The 16426-nt window shown below is 39.6% G+C and overlaps 1 protein-coding gene across 1 annotated transcript in view; it reads right to left on the minus strand.

Annotated features, from left to right (window-relative positions):
• arhgap28 (Rho GTPase activating protein 28) overlaps positions 1–13511 on the minus strand; it is a 114083-nt gene extending 100572 nt beyond the window's left edge. The window contains exon 1 of the mRNA XM_031903842.1: positions 13258–13511. The gene's annotated coding sequence lies outside the window, so the exon portion shown is untranslated. The remainder of the gene's footprint in view (positions 1–13257) is intronic.
• Positions 13512–16426: the final 2915 nt, after the last annotated feature.

Raw genomic sequence — 16426 nt, forward strand, 5'->3', positions numbered from 1 at the left:
AGAGCATATGCCTGTATATACAGCGGTATTGTGGGGAGGGGGATGCCCAGCCAAGGAATGCCTTGAGAAAAGAATAGTGATGGAAAGAAAGGTCTCTTTAATCTTGGTGCTGGCAAAGGTGTAGTTGGCAATAGCACTGGATAACCTAAATAACACTTTGCCTTGCCAAAAACTAGCGGTTTTGTCTAATAGTTTCCAAAATGTTTTAAAGGAGACATATCCTATAAAAATTATGAATGTACCAGGGACTTATACTCCTCTAGATATAAAAGGATTGTGCTTAAAAAAGTTGTGTTTCTGACTGATTTATTGAGAAATTCCACAAAAACCCCACTAGCCCCGCCCATCTGTTCCACTTCCTGCTGGCTGAATTCTCTGGATGAGCTGGGGAGCCGGCGGCCCTCCGTACCCTGCACTGTAGGATAGGAACCAATCAGCAGCTAGGCTGACCTGATAGGGAACTGAAGCCTGTCTTTGCTTGTGTGAGTGCAGGGCTGTGATTGGCTCTCCCCCTCCTACTGTGCTTCTGGCAGGGACCGTTAGGACACGCCCACTCTACATTTCAAACTCAGACAGAGAAGCGATAGGATCTATAGGGAGCTCCAATAAAGGGGCCATTGTTACAGATAGGGTTAATGTTTAGCCAAAAGTGAAACCAGCACCGGATATTATTCATAATTGCCTACAAAATTACCTTTTTTCCCATTTATCCAATATGTCTCCTTTAAAATTACCCAGGTTCCTATTTTCAAAAAAATCCACAAAATGTGATCAACTAAAATGAAAACTGGTATTATTATTATTATTATTATTATTATTATTATTATTATTATTATTATTATTAATAATAATAATAATAATAATAATAATAATAATAATAATAATAATAGACTTCTTATTAGGATTTCAGGATCATGCAACATCCCACCCATTAATAATTTAGTCATATTGTCCTTTGGCCATGTGCCTAAAAAGAAACCTGGGAAGTTTAGGCTTATTGAACACGTATCGTACCCTAAGGGCAGTTTTGTGAATAACGATGTGAACAATGCTGTATCAGATATTTGCAGATTATTAAAAACTCTGGGAAAGGGTCCCTGTTAGTGAAGGTAGAGATTGAGTCTTCATTCAGATTGCTCCCATTGCTCCTAACAGCTTCAAATACATGGGTTGTAAATTCCAAAACAAATACTATATGGATAAATTCCTTCCCATGGGCTGTACAATTTTGTGTGCCTATTTCAAATTGTTCAGTAGCACGCTTCACTGGTGCATGGAAGTTAAATCTGGAGTCTGCTCTCCATTATCTAGGTGACTTTCTATTTGTCGGCCCTGCTGGAGAGGGAACTTGCATTAAGCGTTTGCAAGGAACTCCCGTAGTGCACAGTAAAGCAAATTCCCTGTCCCTTTTTTGGATACTGATATTGACACTGTGGCAGAAGCATTACTAAAGTCTTTTTTGGGTGTTTTGAACATTGAATGCATGATCCCTATGGGCAGAGTATTCTATAGAAGGCTGGAGAAAGCACACATGGGGGTTAGGGAAATAGCACCAAAGGGATACTATTTTCAGGGAAATCAAAGAAGATCTGAAGCCATTGGACTGATTTCTGCACCACTATACAAGAATTACACTCAATCTAGTCAAAAGATCCAACTGTTTACAGATGCATCAGAATCTACAGGATTTAGGGATTACCTAAAGGGGCAGTGAAGCCAGAAATATGGTGTAACATTAGAGCTGACAGCTAGGGTCCTGGTTTCCTGCTATGTTAGCTATGTCAGACCAGGCATATGGCGTATATTTTCGGCAAGCTGAAAAACGCTTGCCGAAAATACCGCCATACCATCCTACCTGTTGCCTGCACCCGAATGAATGGAATACGCTCGGGTGCAGGCACATGTAGGCGATATCCGCATAAAAACGCATGAGAATGCAAAGGCTTGCGTTTTTATGCGTATTTTGGCTATATGTGCCTGAACCTGAGCGTATTCCATTCATTCGGGTGCAGGCACAGGTAGGAGGCGTATGGTGGTATTTTTGGCAAGCGTTTTTCAGCCATACGACTGGTCTGACATTAGCCTTACCCTTGAATATTCATGTAGGTATGGTTAGCTTCACCTGGTGTTAATCTGGTCACAGGTGCTCTGTGTTAACCATCCACCTGCCTATATAACCTTCTGCTTTGCACTCAGTCATTGCCCGTTATAGGTCTTTCTAGCAAAGTTCCTGGGTGTGCTGTTATTCCATGTATTTGGTTCTGACCCTTGTCTGTATCCTGACTTCAAATGAACTCTGCCTGGGCTGACCCCTTGCCTGTTTGACTTCTCTTCTGGATCCTGATTCTGTACTGCGCTACTATTCTGGTTTTGACCTGGCCTGCCTGACTCTGGTTCTAGTAAGCTCCTTTAGTCCTCTTCAAATGATCTGGTTCCCTTGCCTGCTCAGAACCTTTGCCCTGGTCCTCTCACTTTAAGACCTGGCGGCACCTGAGTAGCAGAGGGCTCAACCTGAAGTGTGGCTGTTATAGGCACCAGCGTGAGCTGTGACCGGGACCTTAGCATTTGTTCTGGGTTCTGGGTTACCGATCGTGACACATGGGTGGAAGCAGGGCAGTATAGAAGCCTTGGCTTGTTTAAGCTTTTTCCCTATAGCTGTAGCCATAGAACTCTGGTCTCTCTGCAGGCAGTGAAGGGTGGCCACAGGTCTCTGTGTTTCAAAATGGAGCACAAAGACCTGTGACAATTCATTTACTTTAGAGAGCATGGGGCAAAGTACAAAAACATTGCGGATGGTGTCAGTTTTTGCATTGTTCTCCCTGCCTTGCCTGTTGTACATTACCACTTATGTGATTATATTCAATTCTCTCTTTGAGTCTGTTCAACTTATATTTAAAGCTTTACAAAATGCCAAAAAAAAATGTAGCCATATATTTGCAAATTGTTCAATTTGTCAAATAATCATCTGACAAAACATTTTGCTTCTGTTTAAGAATTCAGACATGAACCAATGGTTATGTTTAGTAGCTATGAAATCTGAAGCCAGAGGCCTGGAACCCTGCAATCTGAGAAAAACTTGCTATTACTCCATAAGAGTAGGTGCTAAGTATGTTTATCAGTGACAAGGCTGCAGCTTGGCTGTAATGGGAGAAATGCTACTGTAATAGGCACCCTCAGATTGTAGGCCATGAAAAAGCACTTTCTAGTTCTATATAATAAGTGAAAAAATGTCACAAGAGGCCCATAATCAGTCATCTGAAGCCCTGATTGAACGTGTGATGATACTCTACCTGCACACAATCATGACAAGAATAATTATACAGAGTTAAAGGTATCAATCATAATCATTGCCTAATCATTCTGTCAATCTTAGTGGTAACGGTAGCTAGTAGCAGCCCACGATCCTTTCAATAAATTCTATGCCTTGTTTAAAAGCAAGATTTGTCATTGCTATACAGCTCACAAGGTTTGTTATTGCTCTGCTGCTCACGATATAACAGAATGGGCACCCCTAGCTGTATTGAAATGTTTCTGCAAACGTTTTAGTGAGAGTAAAACACTTAAGATCTGTTATAAGATAATATATCAGATATCTGAAAAATTCATTACACCCAGAAGGAAAAGTCAACAAAACCTCAGGAATCACCAGAGCCGGGCCAAGTAGTATTAGCGCCCTAGGCAATACTACTTGGCCTTGCTTACCTGCCCCACCTCCCTCACTCCCCACTGTCTGCACAGTTCTCAGTCCAACTTTACTTCCTCCTGTAGTAAAAAACACATACACTACCTCTTTCTAACCTGCGGCCACAAACCTTCCTGCTCCCACCCACCAACATACGGCGCCATTCGTTCTACCTGTTGCTGCCAACTCCAAACCAACTGAAGGGAAAAAGCCATAAACATTCAGCCACCCACCACTCACCCCACTATTTCTCCCCTCCACTTGTTGTCTGCCCTCTAAATGCACAGTATTCATGTCTCCCTAAGCATCCTGCCTCATTCTACCCTGTGGCCACACACACAATTCTTCTAGCCTTCAATTATTACAGGGCCAGTACTAGGGCATATACAGAAGAGGTACTGTACGTGCCTAGAGTGCTAGGGCACCCATCACTATTGAGGCCTAGGCACGTGCCTCTTCTTTCTACCAGTAGTTTCAGCCCTGGGAATCACACAGATCACTAAGAGACTTTAACTCATGCTGGGAAAGCCTAGTTGAAGCAGAAAGGCATATACACAGAGAAGTTGTGGCCCTCTGAAATGTCAAAGGCTGATTTCCAATCACTCCCATTAAAACAACATACACAACATAACTGTCTCTATTTGAGCTTCTTTGCTAGCACCATGCATTAGTTTGCCAGTTTTAGTGCCTGGGTACAAGGCACAGTTGGTCTAATTTATAAACACTGGGCAGATCTGTACCTGGGCAGTAATCCATAGCAACCAATAAGTGATTACCTTTTTTTCAGCCTGCTGTAAGTTGAACATTGAAAGCAGTCAACTAATTGGTTTCCATGGGATACTGCCCAAGTGCAAATGTGCCCAGTGTTTATAAATGACCCCCACTGTGTATACCGGAACAATTATACTGTGAACCTAGGAAAGAATGTTGAACTTTGGGGAAAATAACACTGCAAATTATGCCCTATACTATATGTTTATTTTAGTAAATGTTCAATATAAATAAAACTTATGTAGAAGTTTTTCAGGGCGTTAGACAAATTGAAATCTACAGATCTCCTCCTGATATCCTTCAGAAATATTATAATGTTCAGACTTAAGGTAGTGGATACAAACAACACAGTATTTAGGTATTATCCAGGAAGAGCACAAATCCTTAAATAACTGACTTATTTAGACTTGCCATCTATGATGCGGCAGAGAAATATTTGAAATGCGGCCTGTGCTCCTTCAGTGATGGTACCACCAGTCATGGGTTCTTACAATGATATCATTAGGGCTCAAACTCCTGTGGTGCTTCCTTCTGCATTCCTCCACAGGGGAACACGGGAAAGAACGCATTCCATTCTTCCGTATGGGCCTGTACTGACACAGGTGCACGTAAGCGCTGAATATAGGTATAATGCAGCATGTTGCGTTCCACTTGTGTTCGGTGCTTACATGGGCCTGTGAGATTACAGGCGCATTAGGAAGACTAGTCCAAAACCAAAGGATAGACGGAGCACTGGGATCACCTCTTCATTAAAACATCACTTTTAGTGTTTGCATAAAAAGCATAACAGAGTCCTACCTAGGTAACAGGCTTAATGTGTTTCATGGCTTCACGCCACTTCATCAGAAGCTACTACAGTACCTCCCAACAACCAATCTTAAAATACACACATCTACCCACATCCAATAAATCTATCCCACAGTTGCATCGCTTGGTTCTGAATGGCATCCCAGGAGGAACAAATACAGCTAAGATGCAAAAATTGTCCCACTGGGATGCCCCTCATACACATTTTGGGGTGACTGCTCTCCGCGCGTAGGAGGGTATTGCGTGTAATAGGGTTGCGGAAAAAGGTCTGTCATCACCTTATTCCCATTTGTACAAAACATAACATCCAAAAATGGAATCTTTTTGCTGTCTGTTTCAAAGGTAAATTTAATACCCTCCACTGCCTCATTATAGTAATCCACAAACGATTGTAATGGTAACTCATCGCCATCCCACACTCCAATACAGCCATCGATATAGCGGTAGAAGCGAATGATCTGCCCCTGAAACATATTACGTTCCCCAAAGACGTGGAGCCTTGCCCACCACCCCATAAAGAGGTTGGCATATGTGGGGGCAAAGGACTCCCCCATCACGGCTCCAAGTCTTTGGAGATAAAAACCATCAAAGAGAAAATAATTGGTATGTAGCAAAAAATTAATTGACTGCATGATAAACTCTATCTGACCAGTTGAAAAACGATCCCCCTGATCTAGCCAGTATTGTATGGAATGTAAGCACACATTATGGTCTATGGACGAGTACTATAGATGTAACAGCCTTGTACATCCATAGTACTTTTTTCTCTTAGATGGTCATTTTTATCTCCAAAGACCCAGTGCTCCGTCTATACTATTATTGGGTTTGGACTGTTTGAATTGCGCCTGGATTGGCGGTGCTTGGAGACGTGTTAGTGCGGGATCCCAATACAGCTGGATATTTCTGGTGAGTCCTCCCCTCGTTATATATTGTGCATTAGGAAGAATAGGATGCATTTGTTTGTTTGCTTCCCAGTGGTGGAAAGCAGGAGAATACCACTGCAGGAAAGCACAGAAACAAACACTTCTGTATGTAAAATCTTACTGATTATACCATTTCATGCAAACATAATTAATAATAATTAACTGCTTTTATTAGGTTGACATTTTGCCACCCCTATGCCAACTGCCCATCCAAACAGAAATTAATTAAAACTAAATTCCCAAACTAATTGACATTTTGCAATTCTGAACTAAATCAATTCATGACGTTCTTCTCCAACAGTTCCAGACAACAATTTTTTCATTATTATAATTATTATTTTGTGCAGACAGATTTTGGAGCCCATGTTGAATATGATTTATTCTGCAGCTCTAGGTGAGATACAGTATGTGGAGCACAGTCAGGCTCATCTACCAACACTAGGCAAATTTGCACCTAGACAGTAACACATGGCATCCAATTAAAACTTTGCCTTTATTGTCCTGCATTGTCAGTGATGCATTACTGCTTAGGTGAGACATTGTCCAGCACTGGTAAATGAGCTTGATTATTTGTATTTTAAATGTACAATGCACTGTGTCTTCAGAAAAGCATCTTAGTAGTGGCTGATTTAGCAACATAAGTTTACTAGTCACCTTCCCCATAGCAAATCAACAGCCGTTTGTTTTTATCATCCTAGTTAGAAAATAAAATATCTAATTGTTTGCTATGAGCTACTGCACTGGTGCAATTTAGCATCAATGTTAGCCAAATGCCAAAATTAGCATCAAAATTAGCCAAACGGTTAGTTTCCCAGTTGATGTATACAAACTTTGTTCCATGCATGGGTGTTCCTGTAGAATCTTGTGCAGCTGAAATGGGCCTTCAAATGGTATATTTACACACCATTAAAGGAACAGTAACACCAAAAAATGAAAGTGTATAAAAGTAATTACAATATAATGTACTGTTGCCCTGCATTGCTACAACTGGTGTGTTTGCCTCAGAAAGACTACTATAGTTTATATAAGTAAAGATGCCCATACACTATAAGATCCGCTCGCTTGGCGATGTCACCAAGCGAGCGGATCTTCACCCGATATCCCCACCTACGGGTGGGCGATATCAGGTAGCAATTTCAGGCCAGATCTCGGTCGGCCAGGCTGCTCTGTTCTGCCCATACACGGGCCGATTAGCTGCCGAATCGGCAGCTATAGTCGGCCCGTGTATAGGGGGCCTTAAGCTGCTGTGTAGCCATGGGGGCAGCCATTCAAAGGAGAAAAGGCACAGGTTACTTAGCAGATAACAGATAAACCCTCATTATATGGGGCTTATCTACTAGTTATCTGCTATGTAACCTGTGCCTTTTCTCCTTTTTTCCAGCTTGAATGGCTGCCCCCATGGCTACACAGAAGCTTATTTATATAAACTATAGTAGTCTTTCTGAGGCAAACACACCAGTTGTAGCAGTGCAGGGCAACAGTACATTATATTGTAATTACTTTTATACACTTTCATTTTTGGTGTTACTGTTCCTTTAAGGAGTTATTTACTTACTGCAAGTGCAATGTGGAAAGTGCAATTTTCAAATGCATTCAGGGCCGCTCCTGCCATTAGGCATCTTGCCTTAGGTGGCAATTAGCGGGTAGTTACCAGGGCAGCAAAAAGCTGCGTCTGGTAACGTTAAGAGCTGAATTTTAGTTATCAGTATCCCTTTATGCACTAGTGACGCAGCCCTCTGGGTCCGCTTCAATGCTAAAATTGCACGCATAGAGCGAGAGAAAGAGAGAGAGAGAGGGTGGCAGCACTCTCAGAATCGCCATTGTATGCATTTGACATGCTTTTGCCCACAATTCAGCACTTTCCCCATAATTGCATCTGTGACAATAGGCTGAATGAAGGCAGTAGTGCCGAATGCAATTATACGTATGCAAGTAATGAATGGCAAACACTGCGCTTTCACCATGATTTTGCCAAAAGTTGTGTGACCACAACTGCATTTTTCCATCTTAAATTTCCCCTTTAAAAGTCCAAATGTAACAAACTGAAGCAAAAGGGTTAAAGAAGCCTAACGACACAAGTTGAATGCTGCCAGTATTTTATCTGAAATATTTCCTCTAAGCAGACAAGTTTTCTAGGTACTTCTATCAGTGTTACTAAGTTGCAATAAATTTACTGACAGTCAGACAAAATTAGGCTAAATGTGATACTTCAGTGAAAAATGGAGGTGTCTGTGAAAATTAATTTGAAGTTCTCATGTGTCCATCCGTTTTAACAGTAAACTGATATTTTGGGTATCTAAGAGGCCAGCTTAACAATGCTTATGTTATGTCTTACAAGAATAAAGTGCAGGATCTTATTCAGGAACTCCTGGGAATGATAAGAATGATTGTTGCATATATCAACTAGAACTGCAAAGTTATGGTATGTTTTTCTTGCATTTGCCCCCAGTGTAACCTAAGTATAAGAAAGTTGTGTTTGCATGTTTGCATTTAGGGCCCTTACACACGGGCATTTCTTCCTGTGTCCCCTTGTGGTTGCATCAAGGTTGCTTGTGCCTGAATGAATATGGTTCCATCTGGAAGAAATGCCTTCACGTCACCCTGCTCTCCCCTGCAATAGGAATGCAGAGTGAAATGCCTGAGTTTAAGGGCCATAAGACTAAGTGGGAATTGTAATTCTTTTGGGGTCACAATGCTAACAATGCACTCAGCAAAACTACTCTCTTTAAGCGTGCTCTGCGAATAGACAGGATGCAGAAGCTTCATTGGTGAACCTCCAAGGGGCTTCCATGCCCACCCATTTCTGTGCCTTTACATCAGGTGGGCCTAGTCAGATGTATGGATACAACTTGCACCATACAAAGATTGCTAGAGAATCTAAGAGGTGTTATATGTAGCACCAGAAAGAGGTGTTACACCATTGAATTGTGCTTATATATGTTGGGTACACAAGGAAACATAGGGATTTTAAACAATGGTACCTGCATTTATATTGCAAGTATTAATTCTACATAAACATCTTGTAGTAATAAAGATATTCTTTAAAAAAGCAGCATATTTCTGTTTAAGCTTGATGTGTTCTTGTTCCAGCTCCACAAGTGCTTACAGGTGCATAGACTTTCCTAATGAAGATTGAACATATACTCATCAGCAAGGAAGAAAAGGCTCTGCAGCTGAGACTTCTTGTTTGTCATTTATTTACATCAACTGCTGCCTCTGCATTTCATTACAGAATGCTACTTTCCTTTATTTGCAATAGAAAAGCTGGCTTTTAATGTAAAGGGAAAAAAAGATTAAATGATTTATTTATAAGGGGATCGACAGGCAGTGCTGTTGGGCAGTTTTGTAGTTGCACATAAGTTGCAAGGTACAGCACGGTCTGTGACTTTTCCCTCAATGTGGGCTAGTTGTGCCACTCTCAATAGAATGGCAAGTAAATATATATACAGTCCAATGTACCTAAGACTTTATGATGGAATGTGCAATAAAATGAATATCTACATATTTGTATACATTATTAGGAGGTATATATACTATGCTTTGTAAAAAGTGGAGTGACATTACCGGTGATGTTGCCCAGATGTTGACCAATCAGCAATGTATGTATGTATGTATGTATATCTTTATTTATAAAGCGCTACTTATGTACGCAGCGCTGTACAGTAGAATTCATTAATACAGACGGGGGTTAAAAATAATGGATAAATACAAAATGGATAAATACAAAGTACACAATAAATACAATAAATACAAGGTGCAGTTGCAATAAGAGTCAGAAACACAAGATGAAGGAGGTCCCTGCCCCGTAGAGCTTACAATCTATATGGGAGGGGTAACTAACAGACACAAATGGGCAAATATAAGTGCTGTAGGTCACAGTGGGTGACATTACAGTATAAGTGCCATTGATCCTTGCATTTGAAAACCAAAGCAAGGATCTGATTGGCTGCTATGAGCAACATCACCGGTAATGTTTCACTACACTTTTTACTCAGAATGATAAATATACCCCATATGTATTTATTAACATTGGAGACAAAAATTACCGGTGATGTTGCCCATAGCAACCAGATCTTTGCTTTTGTTTTCCAGCTTGTAGATTAATGTTCAAATCGCTAATTTCTATAGACAACATCACCAGTGGTCTTTGTCTCCAATGTTGATAAATACTCCCCCAAGTGGCAAGTAACCTAATGTCTATGCTGCAGACTTAAAGGGGTTGTTCACCTTTAAGTTAACTTTTAGTATGATGTAAACAGTGAAAATCTGAGACTGTTTGCAGTTGGTCTTCATTTTTATATTTTTTAAGGTTTTTGAGTTATTTAGCATTTTGTTTTGTCATCTGTTTGCTAGGGTTATTTTCCCTAGCAACCAGGCAGTGGTTTGAATAAGAGACTGAAATAAGTATTGTAGAGGGACTGAATAGGTAGATAAGTAATAAAAAGTAAGAGGTAGAAGAGTGAGGCAAATAATTCAAAAACTATAAAGAATAAATAATGACGATGAACTGCAAAGTTGCAGGCTATGAATAGGCTATTCTATAGCATACTTAAAGGTGAACCTCACTCTAAAGAAATATACAGAGACAGCAAAGCAGTGGTCAAACCACCATTAAAATGGAATCGAATGCATTTTGGGCTTCACTAAACAAGAAACTATTGGCTAAGCATCTTTCAAAAATGGTGTTTCATTGGTTTTGTTTTACCACCTGTCCTATTACCCTAACAGGGCTTGCCTGCACCTCCTAATGCTGTGGTTTTCTCCTGGCACTGGATTAAAAACCTTGGCATCCAGAGCAGCTGGAAATATGATACCCCTTACAGTCAGGAATCCCCCCATACCATTTTGGTTATATGTGTACTTCCTGTAAAATTGATAGCATAATACTCTTGAAGCTTTTGGCTTGGAGTGGAGTTTAGCTATAGCTTGCCGTTATATCATTCTTGGCCATTGCACACTATTGTAAAACTGAATTCAGTATGTTTTCTTTTCTTTATCTCCCTAATAAAATATGCATCAAAATGATATGCATCTACACACTTGTTAATGGTAATATTTCTTTGGTGACCTGATGCACCTGGTTTTCCAGTTACTTCTCATCTCATAGTCTGCCTGATTTCTTATAGAAATATATTTGCTACAAAGTGGAAGCTTATTACAACTATATGTACCTACACAAATACACACAGTTACTTCTGTTCGGGGAGGTGGCAAACATTTCCTGTGATGGCTGCTGCACTACATATACTTGGGTATCAGGTAGCTGTGTGTTCTTCTGCTGATCAAAGTAGAACGGCACATCAATGTCAATTTTTAAAAGGACCTTCTAATTCCAAGGAGATGGGGAAGTCAGCCAAAACAAGCATTAGTGACAACATTTGTTTGGCCGCTCTGCCTCGTATTTCTCTCTTCTCTACGTTTTTTAATCCGGTTAAATTTACATTTTAGTCCTTTCATCATGAGACCGACCCGGGAATTTTCTTGGCTGTCACACTCTCACTTGATCGGATATTTCATTTTTTTCTGTGATGGATGGAGGAGACCTTAAGGCAAAAACATCTGTTTTGTTGGGAAGAAACTACAGGCTTTTCTCTAAGCATTTTATTCTGTTCATAAAGCCCACTTCATTGAAACTGTTTACTTCATAAACATTTGTTTATATGGATTTTTGGTAAGATATAAAAATGAAACTGGAAACAGCTTGGAATCTGCAAAGCTTTTAGCAGGGTCATGTCAAAATGTTGCTGTTTATTACATTTTTACAAGCTCCATACGTTTCAATTTACAAGCCCATAAAGTATCATTGTGTGTGGCTGTCAACACAATTCAATAAAAAAGAAAAGGGTGCAATAATCCAAATACTGCAGCTATATCAAATCAGACAACACATTACAAATAATTCATAAATATAAAAACACATAAAACTGACTTATAAGATCATTATATGGGGAATCAGATTGCTTTGCAAATCCTGAAACAACCTAAGGGTGGTCATGGAAAAATTCTCTTGTATTTAGGTACATATATTAGATCCTTTGTGCATTTATAGCTCCATAAAAATCGACAAGGACTCACTTCCGAGAGGGAGACTTGTTAATTGCTATACTTCAGGAGGGTAGGCTGATTATGTTCCTTATAGCATGTCATGGGTGATTTTATTATGTACTGTCATTCTACAGAAGTGCTGGCCATTCCTTAACATATAGTGGCCCAGTGATCTAACATAGTCTGGGAGTTGAATAATTCTCACAGTTAGTTCAAAAACATTGGTGTGTGCTCCCTTTAGCTAGACAGTGTATAAGAGTTAAGTGTATTTAAAAATAACCAATACATTACAGGTAGTGAAGGGTAAGTAGTAAATGTACAGCAATGTTTTCATTACAAGGTCCCTTAAATGCATTAAAGCATCTTAGTACAAAGAATTTGATTCTCACCAGTCAGATGAATGCATATTCTATCTAGGGTTCCAACACCACTAACAACCCATGTTATTCACTGGAACTGGAAGTTCACTTTAGGTAATGAACTGCCATGATGAACAATGATAAACAATGACAGCTTTGTTTGGTCATTGCTGACTATATCCTATGACCAGATTTCTGTAACTCACTAGCCAAATCAATGGCCCCAGTTGCTACCAAGGGCTTCAGTACTTTGGCATGCCAAGAAACTACCCAAACTTCTAAAGGTGGTGCTTTGACTCAGTTGATAAATGATACACAACGATGCTTTTAATGCCGCATATGTCTATATTTCAGTGTTATTCTCATTGATACCTTTTCAGCTGTTTAAGGGAAGCACAAACCTAGTTATCAGAGGAAAGAATTTGTTTTTCCATGCCAGCTCTTTATAGCCTTATACAATTCACTTTGCCACCGCCCCAGGCACAAATAGCACATTGTAAGCCCCATGTTACGTAAAGCTTAAATACTGTTTTGTACCATTATATTGTTTTAACATAAACAGTTCATTTAGAGCTTCAAGCATTTACTAGATCACTGACCTGCCAAGCAAATCAACCGTACAGAAGTTCTATTTATAGACATATTCAAATTTAAGAAAAAGAAAACTTACCAAAACCGAAGTTGCCGTAGTCAGTAATGTGAACAAAGAAAATCCCACTGCATCTGTGAAGAGGGTTATGGCTAATTATCAGCTCTGACCAGTCGTTATTTACATTTTAATGTGTCTGGGTCTAAAAGTCCTTCTTGCTTGTTGTATGAGCGATCTGCTGGATGTAATGAGAAAGATGGATGAACTTGCATTTCAGTATTGTGACACTTTTTTTGTGAGTATCACATAACAGTAAATGTACATATATGTGAATTGTTGTTCCATGTTATTTGTTGGCACAGATTTCATAGGTTACTTCTCACAATGGAATGTGGATTTATTTTTATTGCAACTTTTTCCAGGAAGCCTCTTTTCATTTGATTTTGAAATTCTAGCTGACCAGTAAGGCTCTGAAACATAATCATCTGCCCCACGCCATGGGTTATTCATTATCTGAGAATTTAATACTGGTTAATGTGTGCTTATTTTAACAGCTGGACTAACAGATTTTAAGATAGCAATGTGTTATTAGTCTACTTTTTTATGGGGAATATATTCACCTTGATGTGAAACTGGTTATTAAAAAAAAAAAAATATTACAACACAGTGCAAATAGAGAATGAACCCTAACTTCATGGCTCTTGACTCTGTTGGAGAAAAGTGAAGTTATTTTCAATGGGGATCCTGTGGTGATGCAGGCAATTTCACAGTGTTCCAATGGCATAGTGAATATTTAAGCCATCTCTTAAATATTTTATTAGTGTTCACACCAGCACAAACCCCTTAAAGGGCATGTCAACCCCAAAAATAATTTTTTTGCATAATAAAAGAAAACCTAATTCTAAGCAATTTTCCAATATGAAAAAATTAAAAATTTGTTCTTTGCTCTTTAAAAGTTATTTGTAAATGTAATTGCTACTGAAAGTAGCATTTGCTAAACTCCTGGTTGTTACTGTTTAAACAATGTTGCAACTGTCAGTTTCCTCCTGCAAGTAAGGTCTGTCAGTCTGCTGGCTTGGGTTACATTGTTTCAACAGTCAGAGCCACCAGGGCAGAGAATAGAAAAGGACAGGCAAACACTGCTTTTAATAGAAATTATATATACAAATAACTCAAAAACCATTACAAACTTGTAATAAATGTATATTGCAAAGGTGCTTAGAATTTCTTTTATTAGGCAAAAAATTATATTTTGCATTGCCTTGTGCTTTAACTCTATTCTGGAATTCCAACATCTGCAGCAGCCATTGATGCTTTCCAGGTTAGTCCTACCTTATTAACCCAAAGCATGTCAGGAATTGCGTCGGGAACATGCGATGGAGCTTGTGTCACTATGTTACTTTGACACATCAGCATTCCATAAATGAAAAGTATTAAAATTGTTTTAGACCACCATTTTAGTGAAATCTAAAGTTTGGCATCTCAAGTTCAAGAGAAATTCTAACTCCTAGGCAGACCTGGACTGGAAAGTAGTATACTATCTGTCTCTAAAGCAGTACATATATGCAGTTAATACATGGAAGTCCTGTAAAGATATGGTCACTTTAAGATGGCCATAAATGTTCAGATTTTATTCTTCTTCAGATGAATGTTCGGATATCGATCGTACGATTAAATGCAATGATCTAAACATTCACGGAAATTGTAAGGATATCGAATGTTCTAAACATGAAATATTTGGCAGACACCAATTGTAAGAAAGTGATGTTCCGGAAATGCATTGTAGGCCCCCCTAGGATATCTTCAGATGCACAATACATGCAGATTTTATTGTTATCTGACCAAAATTTTCTAACCGGTCCGATCGACTAAATGACCAATCAACATGGTACGAAAATTATCGGGACAATAATTCTGAGCACACACATGGTCCGAAAGTAATACAAAACTTAATTTTGGTGCGTCTATGGCCAGCTTTAGTCTCAGCTAAACATCATAAACATGAACAGAAACTAGGGAGAGACAGTAGCCTGAACAATGTGGAAGGAGTATTAGGACACCCCAAAAATATTCATAAGAACAAATTCTCATGGGGCTGGGAGTTCCTACCACCTTGCTGGAGTTCATGTGGTCTACAAAGCGCTTTAGAAGCCAGTGCTTCAGGCAACACTATAAGTGGAACTTTGTCACACTATGTATGTACTAACTACCATTTTATCTGGGTCTCCATACTATTTTAAAGGGTAAGCTGGCACAAGACTTGCATACCTCTGCTGTTGAGAGCTTAAGATAAATATGTCAACAATTATTTAAGGTGATAACACACTATGATACAAAATGTACATTGCCTCTGGAAATATAAAAACTTAGCTAATTTTATGGCCTTTCCCTGGCCATATACACAGGCCATCCATGGCTGAACTGCCATAATATGCAGGCAAAGAAAAAGATCCACTGTCTTCCACTTCCAGCATCCACTTGTCAGAGCACACACATACACACAGCAGATGTCAGAGCATAAATGCTAAATAATGTATATTGGTACCAAAATCTATTCAAATGCGTGCAATGCCAGGCAGACAAGTGTGGCACTAGCCCTTAGAGGGGAAAGAATGTCTAGGCAGTAGCCCTGCTGTCTGTAAACACGCTCTTCAATCTGTATAATTCTGGGGTAGATTTTTTCAAGATTTATATATACTATGCTAATGGCACATGTATTACATACATATATTCCAAGGGGATATACTGTATATGCTGAAATGTCCAGTTCTGCCCTCCTGTCTACTTGAATGAGAAATGTGTAACATTGCTGGTACTGACACTTTTCAGCCTAAAAAAATGCTCAAGCACATAGGGCCAGATTCATGAAATCACAAGTTTGAATCCAGAATGGGATAAATTCGGATTGGATACGATAATTTCTTAAGATCGCAAATATCACGAAAATGCTTACGAAAAAATCGTATTAGTCACGATAATATCATATTGGCGATCCGAAATTTTCATACCGAACAATTGTAAACAGCGGGAAAACCTTTCCGACTTTGATCCTTCTGTGCATGATTTTGGAAGCCTCCCATAGGAATTAATGGCACTCTGCAGCTCCAACCTGGCCCAAGGAAAGTCTCCCATAGGGCTCAATGGCACTCTGCAGCTCCAACCCGGCCCAAGGAAAGCCTCCCATAGGGCTCAATGGCACTCTGCAGCTCCAACCTGGCCCAAGGAAAGTCTCCCATAGGGCTCAATGGCA

Source organism: Xenopus tropicalis, chromosome 6 (genome assembly GCF_000004195.4).
Source record: "Xenopus tropicalis strain Nigerian chromosome 6, UCB_Xtro_10.0, whole genome shotgun sequence".
Lineage (NCBI taxonomy): Eukaryota > Metazoa > Chordata > Amphibia > Anura > Pipidae > Xenopus > Xenopus tropicalis.